General features: G+C 39.3%; 1 protein-coding gene across 1 annotated transcript in view; it reads right to left on the bottom strand.

Moving 5' to 3' along the window:
* Positions 1 to 4963, bottom strand: part of IL18RAP (interleukin 18 receptor accessory protein) — a 28004-nt gene extending 23041 nt beyond the window's left edge. The window contains exon 1 of the mRNA XM_011370127.2: positions 4811 to 4963. The gene's annotated coding sequence lies outside the window, so the exon portion shown is untranslated. The remainder of the gene's footprint in view (positions 1 to 4810) is intronic.
* Positions 4964 to 13173: the final 8210 nt, after the last annotated feature.

Below are 13173 nucleotides of genomic sequence, written 5' to 3'. Positions count from 1 at the left end.
ATTCTGGACTCTCTGTTTAAAGAACACTAATCCCATTCATGAAGGTTCCACCCTTATTACACTTTATAAGAACCTCTTTAAGGCCCAATCTCCTAATATCATCACTAGAGGTGTCATTTATGAGAATTAGGATTTCAACATATAAATTTGGAGGCAGAGACACAGGCATTCAGACCATAGCAGTGGGTAATATTTGCTTTTTATTTAATTTTGTTAAAATTAAATAAAAGTTATAAAAGCAGAAAAGAAAAGTTATTTTTCTATGTAACAGTTTTGTCTCTGCCTCTGAGAGTTCTGAACTATTATCACTAACATAAAAATAACCTGTGTATTATTCTTGGGGTTATAGGAATAAGGTAATTCAACCTCTGAACTTTGGCTGAAATTTTCTCCCAAAATACTCATATTGTTTTAGGCTCTTTGGGGACAGTTGTGGGAGTGAAGGGGGACAAAATAAATAATACAGCCACTGTCCTCAAGGTCTGACACAGTGTGAAGAACAATGTAGAAGAAAATATTATGCTGACAGTTACTGAAACAGCAGGGAAGACTTTGTTCAAGACTATTGCAATAGGGGAGAGAGACCAAGCTCAACTCAGAATAAAACAGGATAGGTGAGGATTTACAGCCAAGGTGCAGAGTGAGGGGACCAGGAGATGGAAAAATTACTAACAGACAACATCAGGGATAGGGGAATTCTTATTAACCTGACCTAACAAGATTATTTCTGAAGGCAGGTCGAGGACTTAGATACCAAGGCTGATGAAATATCAAGAATGGGAAGATGACTTAGCAGAAGTCTTTGCTATGACTGGGCTGGGAAGACCAAAGATAAGACTGGGGTAAACATCAAGGAGGAGGTCTTCAAGGTAAGCAGAGATTTTCAGGGGAGCCTGACTAAAATTTGGTCAAGGGGAGAGTCTTTGTCAATACGAACATGCAAATAAACAATTCTAAGAAGGAAGGAAGGAAGGAAGGAAGGAAGGAAGGAAGGAAGGAAGGAAGGAAGGAAGGAAGGAAGGAAGGAAGGAAGGAAGGAAGGAAAAAATAAGTTACACTAAATATCATATGTCCATTCTGAAAGTTCCGTTTAAAAACCTTCTCCCCACAACATGTCTGTTTTTTAGGCAGCTGACAGAATCAGTCAGTCTCTCTCTCTCCACATCTAACCAGCTATTCGAGTTCTTCTCCTCACTCCATCCTGTGCTCACTTGTCATTCCTGAAATTCTCGCTCCACCCACAACTTCCCCAGAACATTATTTTCCAAGTGTCTCCATCTTTTCTCATAAAGAAAACTTGGCCTTCCTCATCTTATAAAATTCTCTATTTTCAACCAGTTTCCAACACACACACACACACACACACACACACACACACACACACACACACATCATGTCTCCAACATCTTCAGATGTGGGGGGGGAGACTTTAATATTTATAAATTAGTTATCAATAATTAACATTTCTCTAGCAGAGCCATTGATATCGAGGTGTCTTTGGGGATCCAATAGGAGTAGTCCATGGGCAGCAGGGTGGGACGCAGAGAGGGACCCTGGGTGGGCAGCACGGGCGAGTGTCCAAGCCAGAGAAGTCTGTAAGCTTTAAGGGAGGGCAGATAGTCTTCCCTGAGGAACACTGGCCTGGTAGGGTGGGTCAGGGCCAAGGAAATATTAGAAAGGATAAACTCAAAAGGAAGAAAATAAATGGGACATAGAGATCACTCTGACACTAAGCACAGACAAAGTTTGGAGGAAAGACTAGGTGCAAAGTCAGAAGCTACAGAGGAATAGGGCTCGAAAAAGACTGAAAAGCATCTATTAAGTTTGGCCTCCAGTGGGATGAGATGATGAAGAGCTGTGCTGTGACGAGGGAGTAGGAGAAGAAATGTGGGGAGTGGAGACCCGACACGCCTTCCGCAAACTGCACTATGCAGAAGAGCCAGGGTAGTGTTTGCTCATTTGTTGAGCAAGGGGGAGTTTTGACATGATTCTTCTGAGAGGGAATGAGTTAATGGGGTGGCCGGTCAAATACAAGTGAAAGCGAGGAGAGTTCATGGACCAATTTCTCCGAGGAGGCAGGAAGAGATGCAACCCTGAAAACCACAGGGAGATTTTCTCTCACAGGAGGCGAGCAGAGCCACTCAGAGTGGGCAGGACTATCCAGACCAGTCTGCCCAGGTCCGGCCGGAAGTGCAGGATGTACTCCCTTGGCTTCTGACTGCTGAGAGTAAGGAGTGCCGCAACAAAGGAGCTAGTGAGACAAAGGAAGGCCGCAAAGGGTTCCAGGGACAGGGACTAGAGTCACTGCATTATTTATCCCCATTGGGACAACCAGTAGCTTTCCTTTATAAGGACTGTGGTCTAGGAACGAGGCAGGAGAAAGCGACTGCCTTTCAAGATGTGGTCTGCCCCCCACTCGCCTCCTTTCTTTTGCCCACAAAGCCTCTAAATGAACAAGCTTCCCATCTCCAGGCAATGGAGGCACCTTCCTAAAAAGCAAGCCTGAGGAGAATGTCACTTCCATGCTAATAGCTTCACTAGCCCCACTGCCCATGAGATAAAGAATCGATTTTCAAGCACCATATATAAAACCCTGTATGACCTGATTTGGCCCTCTCATGTCTTACCTTGGATTTCCTCCCCAGAAAGAACTTCCCTGACCTCCTGCATAAAGAAACCTATCCCTCACTCCTGACCATTGCACCAGCCAGCAATCATCTCTCTCATATTACTCATTTTATGACTTTGTCTTAGGACATGTTGTCTGAAAATATCTTGTTTTAAAAACTTCTCCCCCAACTAGAAGCCAAGCTCATGCCAGAAGAAATTGCATCTCTTTTTCAGCCTGCATTCTTTCTCCAAAATTAGTGCCTGAGTAACAAAGGCTCAGTAACTCCTTGTTCACAATTTATCCTCACTACAGTGTAATCATTATTTCATATCCCGTGTTCTCCCTCTAGAGCTCCTTGAGAGCAGAGATCTTATTTCCAAATCCTAGGACAAAGTTTTATGCCTAAATCACCATCACTTCTGTTTTCAAATGCAAAACACTTCAGGAGGAGTCAGAACAAATGCATATCAATCTAGGTTTTAACTATTAACTTGCTATGTGACTCTAGTTAAGACACTAAGCCTCTCTCTGCACTCCAGTTTTCTTATCTGCAAAATGAATTATTTGGATGTATCAGTAGTTCCTCCATCTTAGAGCTAGGGGATCATCGGAACTTTTGGGGATTCATCTAGGATATCTATACATTTTTTAAAGTTCACTGACTTGGGGGCAATGGGATGTCATGATTGCTAAGGCCATCTCAGCTCTAACATTCTGTGATTCCATAGTCTAATGTCTGAGCCTATAGTAAATTGGTTATTGTGACACCCCACAGTCTCTAGCCCTCAGGGATTCCCATCCCAGCACTGAGGGGACAGATACTCTCTCCATGATACACTCACCTGCTGGCCTAGGACCTCAGGCTGCCTGGGACTGTTTCCAGAATACGGCTTTGTCTATGGGACAGTGTTTCTCAGATTATCTTGATTATAAGAATCACCTGGAACACTTGTTACAAATGTAGATTTCCGAGCTCTCCAAATCATATTAAATCAGATTTTCGAGGAGAAGAACATCAGAATTTTCATTATAAACAAGTGTCAGAGTGATCACTGTGACTCAGGAAGCATCCTTGGGAAGGATGCTTGTCCTCAGGGACAAAGACAGAGCTTGGGGATGTGGGTGCATTCTGAGCTATCGTGGCTTTGCCAGCACTACTGGCAACTAAACAGCGCAAGGACAAGTCCATTCTGAAAATTCCTTTTATGTGGGAAACACAACTGATGTTTTTTGTCGACATCTACCTCTTTAAGACCATTTAATGTCTATGTGATGCTTTCATCCCTCCATCACTAAAATGCTTCCGTGAATCGTGAGGAATTCAGCAAGAGGCAGAGTATGTCAGTTATCCAGCATTGAGTAACTGAACCCAAACCAGGCTTCAGACTCTCTGTTTATGGGAGTAAACTGATGGACAGGTGGCACTGAATATAGTGGTCCCTGCTCTCTCATTTATTTTCTGATCATACTCTGGAAGATGGCTATTGTCTTCTCATTTTTCTGAGAGACAACCAAGACTCACATTGCCTGAAGTAGTGGTCCCCCTTATTAATAATAATCTATAACAATAATAATTCTAATTTTTACATTTCATAAGTAATAGAATAGGAATTTTCATGCAGATACAGAGGGTCTAGAAAACTCTGATTTTCCCATCGCCACATATTATCACCTCATAGAAAGAGACCAGAGCCCAACAGGGTTACTTCAAGTGTGAAGAGTCTCTTCTCCAAAATATTTTTCATGCGTCTTTTTGGGAACCATATTTCTTCTGTCAGAGATTGAGGCTTAGCCCTCTCAGTTGGTCAAGGCTACAACTTCAACTATCTTTGGTTGATAACAAACTAAAAATTTCACTGATCAAAACTTTGGGTGGGAGAAGGGGAAAGGGAAGAAAATGTTGGAGAAGGCTGGTGTCAAATTTCACAACCTTCTAGAGTTCCTCTACTCTTCACCTTTCTTGCAAAATGCTCAAAGCACCATAAATAGGTTTATTTTCTAACTACCAGTTTTTTGTAAAGACTCAAGATACATAGAGAGGTAAATTCTATTAGTTAGATAGCACATCTATTATTACAAAATATTTTATCAAAAGGAATTATGTTAGCAATTCATTTTGAAAATTATTTAAGTTCCTTTCTTGGCTTACATTTTCTGGTTAAGAAATCTAGTGGGAAAAAAAATGTACTGTTGTCTTACCTTTATTTCCTGTTCTTAACACATAAAAAAAGAGGAAGGAACTTCAAGTCATTTCAGTGACTGCCGGCTTTTCTAGCTGAAGAAGAACATGTAAGAATATCCATTTTCAAAGTGTTCTACTATATCTCTTCTTAGCCAGAGAGATAACTGGAAAAGATACAACAGCCATTTAACTCTCACAAGTTTGGAAATAATGAGTCATACTTAGAGAAAAAAGAAAACCTTTAGTATTTTCTAAGTGACCACTGGCATAGTCAAAGCCATGGTCACAACAGAGGAAAATCAAGTTAACTACCTCTATCAGTAGACAGAAATGCCCTGAAGATGAAGCATCTAAAACTGTTAGACCCACCTCCTCAACTAGGTAAGGCTTGTGGTTAGGTTTAGTTGAAAAGTGAGTAAGCCTATTTCCTTTACAGGAATTTCCTGTAAAAACTATTAGCACTCAACTCAATTTCTCAACTGTGGTATTTTTCTTTTTCTTTTCCTTTTTTTTTTTTTTTTTGTCTTGTAAAACTAACAGCACCCCCCACCACCAATGTGTAACCTTGAAGATATAAGCTAAAGATTTTCTAATTCTGAAAAAGAAAAAATATCTCTCCGACCACTTATTGATCCAGAAAAGAAATAAAGTCTAATATCACATTTTTTAAAACTATTTGTTAAGAGAAATCCTCAAAATATAAAATATAATTTAGAACACCATTCTTCCTTTGATACAACGACTTAAATCACTTAATAAGGACCTTATAACACTGGTCAGAAAGTGCTTTATCTAGAAATCATCTTAGTTAAGCCTAGATAAAACCCTCCCTCATGAGTCTCATATTCTAATAAAGATAAGGCTGACTCACCTGAGCACATAAAAGTGTCAGGGTTATGTCTACATATAACTAGAGGACAGCATAAAATACAAATGAAGACTGAGTTTACTTTGAGATGAAGGCAAAATAAAGGTTTTTACCTGAGGTGAGAGTGAGAGGATAAAAGAGGGAATTAACAATTACAGCTAGAAATGAGCCCGAAGTGTATCCAGTGCCGCTGGTCATAAGTCTGCCTACAATTCTAGGCAGATGTGAGGTTTTTTCAGACATGTTTTAAGAGAATCATAGGGAGCAGCTGAAAGGATATTCCAGCATGGGAAGCTCCAGTCTCACGGTATCACGTGGGAGCATCACAGTGATAAAAATAAAGGCAGCAAACCTGGGGGCTTGGGTAGAGATATGGCTAGAATAGAAGGAAAAGGCTAAACATAAGGGGTTATTTATGACAAGTACTCAAAAACTGTTGAATTGTACTGGATGGCAGTGAATTGGGATGTAGGATCTATCCTTCTGAAGTTTCAGAGATTCTGAAGCCGACCTTGAAGATGAGTCTAAAGCTAATTGTAGAGGTGTTTTCTAAAGTGAATTTGATCGCTGGAGTAGAATTTGAAGAAGGTTTGCAGGAGATAGAATAGGTATTGTGGAGATAGTCTCCAAAAAGGTCTGCTATCACTTCCTCTGGCCCCCTTCATGAGCTTTCTGCTTTTTATGCCAAGGGGCAGAGTCTATTTTTCCTGTCCTTGAATCTAGGCTGAGTGTGACTTGCTTTACCCAATAGAGTGCAGTAAAAGTGATGCTGTGCCAGCTCCAGACTTAGTTTCTAAAAGGTCTTCAGCTTCCACATCCTTTCTCTTGGAAGCCAGACACAACACAAGAAGCCAAATATTCCAAGATCACTTTGCTGTAAAAATATGGGGGGAGAGGGAGGGAGAGAGGGAAAGAGAGAAAGGGTGTTTTGTCTGGTCAGACTCAGTATCTCCAACCATCCCAGCTTCAGACATGTACATGAGGAATGTATTAGATGTTCCAGCCCCAGCAGAAACCATGTAGAGCAGGAAAATGTTCCAGCTGAGTCCAACCTAGATTGTAGATCATGAGAAATAATAAACTGTTATGTTTTAGCAATTAAGTTTCAGGTTTGTTAGACAACATAAATAACTGAAACATATATTCCCATTGGACAAGTGAATTCTATTTTACTTGGAGTAAATTGCTGGGAGAAAAAAAAAAATGAGTCCATTCTGAGAATTCATGTTTCTAATGGTCTTATTTGTGGCTATTATTATATCAGAAAAGTGATACAAGGAAAAATAAAATAATTTCTACCTTCAAAGAGCTCATCTTTTAGGGAGAGAGATAAATAATTACAGTGCATTGTAATAACTCCAATCCAACAAACGTTTTCTAAACGTCTACTACATGCAAGGTCTTTTGTTCGTGCATCGCTCAGAAGTAAACAGTTTAGTTGGAGGGTGAGGGGTTGGGCCTCTAAGGTTATTATTTTTATGATAAATGTTAGATAGAGGTATGCACAGCAGACCTTAAGGAGGGGCTTGGGGATGACTCCTAGAGAGAATTCATTAAATTTTCATTAATGTTTTTTCCTTGATCTCAAGTGTTGATGGTTGAATTGACCATCTGTAATATCTCCAATCTCTTCCCTAAATGTTCATTCACATGCCCCTCCCCGACCAACCACTGTTTGACTCTTTCCAGGACAGTGTTTCTCTAAGATCCCACTTAAATGATGGTTGTTTTCTTTCCCAGACCCCTTGAACCCGTGATTTCCAGCCATTATACCTCCCTCTTCCCTAAAAACCCCCAGCTTTGAATAGCATGGCCTCACACTATAGCACCACCCATTATCCATCTTGTTGAAGTTGTCCACAGAACCCCCAGTCACTCCACTTTATTATTGCCTGAAGATTTTAGCTCCCCACTTACTCTTTCTCTCAACAGAATTCTTTCTTTTTTGATTCTTGCTAAGGAACTATTACAGAAAACACAGGTCCAAGGAGAAATTACTGGCTGAATATGAGACATGGAAAAAGGAGAATTGTTATACAGTAGTCCCACTTTATCTACAGGGGACATGTTCCAAGACCACCAGTGAATGGGTGAAACTGTGGATAGTACTGAGCCCTATGCATACTATGTTTTTTCCTATACATACATACCTACGATAAGTTTAATTTATAAATTAGGCACAGTAAAAGATTAATAACAACTAAATAAAATAGAACCATTATAATAATATACTGTAATAAAAGTTATATGAATGTGGTCTCTCTCTCTCTCTCTCTCTCATAAACAAGACAGCTACTAAGTAGCTGGGCAAGTGGCATATACAGCGTGGAGATGCTGGGCAAAGCATCACTCTGCTCAGAACAGAATGCAATTTAAAGCTTAAGAATTGTTTATTTCTGGAATTTTTTCATTTAATATTTTTGGACCATAACTGACTGCAGGTAACTGAAACCATGAAACATGAAAACGTGGATCGGGGGAACTACCGTAGATGACTCTCAGCTTCCTACTTTATCATCAGGTAGAAAATGGTTTTACTATTCAAGACAGAATATGGAAAGAAGTATAGGCTTAAAGAAACGAGAATAAGTTCAGCATAAATAGTGGAGTTTTAGGTGCTATGTACATTTCTAGGTAAAGTTACCCAACGTAGAGCTAAATATATTATTCTGGAGCTCAGCAAATAGATCTCAGACAGCAGAGAGATTTTTCTCTGTAGGTTAGCTGAAGTGATGGGCTGAGAAAATAGGCAGCATGAGAAAGAGAGTCTGGAAAGGGATCTGGACATTTTTAAGGCAAGAGGAGCATGGGATTGAGAAGTAGAAGCCACCAAAGCAAGGTGAAAAGGAAGTATTATGATGGTGCTGTGAGAATCAGGAGGGAATTACTTCTCTAAACCAAGGGAGGTTTTGGGAAGAAAAGAGTAATGAACAGTATTGAATACAGCAGAAAAATCAAGCAGAAGGACTGAAAATGTTCCATCAGACTTGCCTTCCAGAGAGCGCAGACCCAGGGGATGGTGGGGTGTGAAAGATATTGCAGCAAACAAAGCTGAAGTTCATGAGAACCTTGCCTTTGAACAAAGCTTAAGATAGACTCTGTCAACTTCTTAGCGGTCAAAAGTCTGCCTTACCCCACTGCCCACCACCACAAACACATTTCCTTCCCTTGGCTTTCCAAATAGAATTATATCATAATTTTCATTGAATAAATATTTAATGCTTACATCATTAGGGACCAGGGTAATGTTATTTATAGCAGAGCCATCTTGTGCTATTTGACTGTATTGCTTTGCAAGTACCAACTTGTTTCTTTTGAAGCTAATAATGATTTTTCCTCATTTGATTAAATTTCTCTATACCTATCATTAATTCTTTTCTAAACTTTGCTCTAGAAATGTAAATTAACAGTCACTCCATCCAAAACACTAGGATAACTATCTTCTTCCTGAAAATGGTCTGTCTGGAGCCTACATTTCTACTCAAATATGGCTTACACACTATCGCCACCCATAGATTTCCATTTACCATAAGCCTGGAGATAATTTTTACCACTCATCTCAATTGGATCCCCTATTTCTGGACCCTGAACTGTTTTCTTCTTTGGGGATACTCTCTTTTTTTAGAGCACCACCTTTCCCAGTAGACCTCAGACAAAGGGTATATGGGAGATAAATATCTTGAGGTCTTATATGTCTGAAAATCTCTATTTTGTCCTCACATTTGAATAATTGATTGAATAAAGAACTCTAGGAAGCACATTATTTTTACTTCAATTTTAAAGATGTATCTGTAGTCATTTTTCTGGGCAATTGGTGGCCTTTTCTATCTGGAAACTAATGCCTTTCAATTTTGAGATATTTCCTTTAATTATTTCTAAAATAAATTTTTTTAATTTCTCTATTCTCATTTTGTAGGGTGCATGCTTATTTTTATTTTATAGATATTTTATTACTTTCATTGAGACTAACATTCTACTCCTCCCCGCCCCCCGCCCCCCATTTTCAATGTATTTAGCTTACTGTTTTACATTCTGGATGATACTTCACCATCCTGCAACTCTGATATTTTGTTTTCCACTTCAGTTATCTCATTTTTAATCTCCAGTTTGTTTTAAAATTTGTTTTTCCTTTGGCTCATCTCTATTTCCTCCAAGCTCCATTTTGTTGTTAATCTTGTTCTTTCATAGTAAGAAACTTTCTCAAATGTACAGTCATTTTTTCACTGTTCACTAGTAGATAAGAATGCTTAAAGATTGTACATATACACACACACACTATAGATCTATCTTGCTTAAAAACAAATATGCAAATTCTTAAGTAAAATATTAGTGAATTAAATACATAGATTATTTTATTATTTTTAAAAATACATCAGGATGAAATGGGATTAATTCCAGAAATGCGAGAATGGGTTGATACTATTTTAACATTAATATTCTCTACGGAGGAAAATCATATGATAGTTGCAGAAAAGTCACTGAATAAATGTCAACACCTATTTATGTAAAAAAAAAAAAAAACTTAATAAAATTAAAACTAATGAAGATGTCCTTACTCTAATTAATGATATACATATATATGTGTGATGTAGTTATATAAAATAGTATTATAGTCAATGGAGAACCACTAGGGCCTTTCCACTAAAGTCAGGAACAAGACAAGGATATCTACGCCCATTGCCATTTAACATTGTATTGGAAGTTTAATTACCAAAGCAAATTAAACTAGAAAAAGCATTACAGGCATCTCTGAGCAACTGAGGACCCCCAAAACATAATATGAAAGTCTATTTTGAACATATTCACCATTAATTATTAAAAACACACGTCATGTTCTAGCAATTGTATAAATGGGGCATTGCATTCCTGAGTGCGTATGTGCATCCGTGAGATAGGCTGCGAAGAGGTAGACACAGCTGGTTTTCACAAGCCTCACACATAGTTGTAGCTGTTGGTATCACAGCTCCCGGCTTGGACAGTGATCACTATCAGTGAGGCGTGAAGGTGGGAAGGGAAGGACCCCGTCTCGTGCCCACAGCACACACACATCCTGTTTCCTGTTAGATTTGTGGCTTGGCAATTCTTTGAAGAGCCTTTCTTTGTTCATGAGCCGGCCCCTCAGAGTTGCTTCTGGTTAAAAGGATGGCTTCCCTTGACCCCGAGGTCTCCTCTTTCAGAGTTGCACTTCGGGCCAAGGAGATGAGTTACTTCCTCCGAGTATTTAAAGCTATGTTTCAGCTTGGACGCGGGCACTGGTTTTGCCAGTGTTCCCGCTTCGGTCGACCATGTTGACAGCTGCAGGGAAGCTCCTCCTTCTGTGCCCTGAGGTAGTCCTAGTAACCCGACCATTTAGCAGCAATATAGGGCGAACTCCTGGGCCGTGTCAGCGTCAAACTCCGTGTGTCTTGGCAGATGTCACAGTGCGCATGCTCCAGTCAAGTGCGCACTTTCATCCGGTGGAGGTCTTGAGTGCTTTTCCCCCTCCATCCTTACATTACAGCCGGGAAGACAGCCTGAGGGTTCTCTGAGCTCTCATTTCCTCCTCTAAACCAGTCCTACGCAGCCCTACTTCCTCTCCACAAGACTCTGTATGAGGTGACACCCTGGAAAGTGCCACAGCCTCCAAAAACTTACGTCAAGTCTTGTTGTCCAACAAGCAGTTTTAAAGAGAGGAGACAGTACACCTTTTTGCCCTAGCCTTGTCACACTAACTAGTTATGTGACCTGAGTCAAGTCCCTGGAGTTAACCAAATCTCAGGTTCCTGAGTTTGGAATATGTAGGCTATAAGGTCTCTCTCTGCTTTATGAGAGTCTAACTCTAATAAATGCTTCCCGTACATAATAGACTTACGAGGTATTTCTTTATACATCTTGGAGAGTTGATTATTCACTGATTCTCTGAAATGGATGCCACAATTTAAGGACATGTGAAATCATAGAAGAGAATGATGTCATTCTGTCAATAAAAATTATTTATCGGTCTTAGTTGGAAATGTTTTCGCTTAAATTAAAAAACACACACGTTGTTACCAAACTCAAGGTGTTCATTTTGCCTGCACATATCAATGGCCAAAAGAGACACGGACAGTCTACGGCAAAGAAAGTAGAGGTTTATTTAAAGAAATGGCACCAAGCCCATAGGTGAGCTAGCACTCAAAGACCTGGCTCCCTGATGGCCCCTAGGGGATAGGTTATATAGGAGAAAACTCATTAGTAGCTAAGGGAGTTGGGGTCATGGGCTCTACTGATTTGCGGGGGCTAGGGTCAGAGACAGTTGATCATTGCATCAGGTACTGATGTCAGTCATGGCCCCGTTTTATTGGGTTTCAACGGGAAACTGGTAGGGTCATCCACCTTCATGGGTGTGGAGCTGCAAGATGTTATCTTTAGTTTGGCCTTAACTCTGTTTCTGTGGTGAACAGACCTGAGGCTTTGTTCCTAAGACTGTTTGATGCTGACCTAAAGGCATAATGATTAAGGGAGCGTCCTGCAGTATGCAGAAGGATAGGAAAGAAAAGACACAAGTGAGCCCAAGACCGGTTTAAATCAAGAAAGAGAAGAGAAAAAGTCATTTTAAAGAAGTAACGATTTGCATGGTTACAACATTAATTAACCATCATTTGAAGACCTACTACTTGTGCTGAGTATTGAGTGGCCTTGTGAGAAAGGAAAGAGAATTCTTTTGCTTCTGGATGGGAGATAAAGAAAATAGACACAAAGTGATTTGACCTTTAAAAAAAGATAAATATAGGAGCTCCTTTGGAATGACCCATATCTTATTAAAACAGGTGGGATCTACATTGAGAATGAGGATTGGAATCTTAAAATTAAACAGAGGTCAAGACATTTCAAAAATAAAGACACTAGACGAATGATTCGCTAAGTAATTTAAAGCATATATTTAATGTACAGATTTAACATTTAATTTAAAATATATTTAATATATTTTAGAGCATACATAATAAAAGAGACAGACATAATCATTCTCTGTATTAGAGACCATGATGATGATAATAAAATTTCTCCTGATCACATATAAAACATGTTAATAATTCAATTTTTACTTTTTTACACATCTAACAAGCACATAAAAAACTCTACAAATATTAAATTACTTTTTTACACTGAAAATCTAATGAAATATTATTATTCTTTAATTTTCAGCAATATCTACTGTAGCTGTTTTAAACATTCATGCTGCTCACATATGTTCTAAGCAGCCTTCCAGACTTACCCGCCTCCGTCCTTTCTTTTAAGGCTGTTTGTCACTCATTCATTAATTATCCTGGACAACCATTACTGCTGAGGCCACCAAGACAGCCCAGCCTGCTGGGTTCACTTTAGGGAGACAAATAAATGTATGCCTTTCAGCATCAAAAGTTATACATGTCCAATGAAGAAATATCTTTTGCCCTACTGATATGCTTCTCTATATACACAAATGTCCTCAAGTCAGTCTGCTTTCCTTTCCAGATTTGTTCTTTTCTGCTTTCTGGCTTCTGTTTTAGACCA

The sequence above is a fragment of the Pteropus vampyrus genome, unplaced genomic scaffold, assembly GCF_000151845.1.
Source record: "Pteropus vampyrus isolate Shadow unplaced genomic scaffold, Pvam_2.0 Scaffold160, whole genome shotgun sequence".
Classification (NCBI taxonomy): domain Eukaryota; kingdom Metazoa; phylum Chordata; class Mammalia; order Chiroptera; family Pteropodidae; genus Pteropus; species Pteropus vampyrus.
This window is presented reverse-complemented; position numbering and strand designations above follow the sequence as displayed.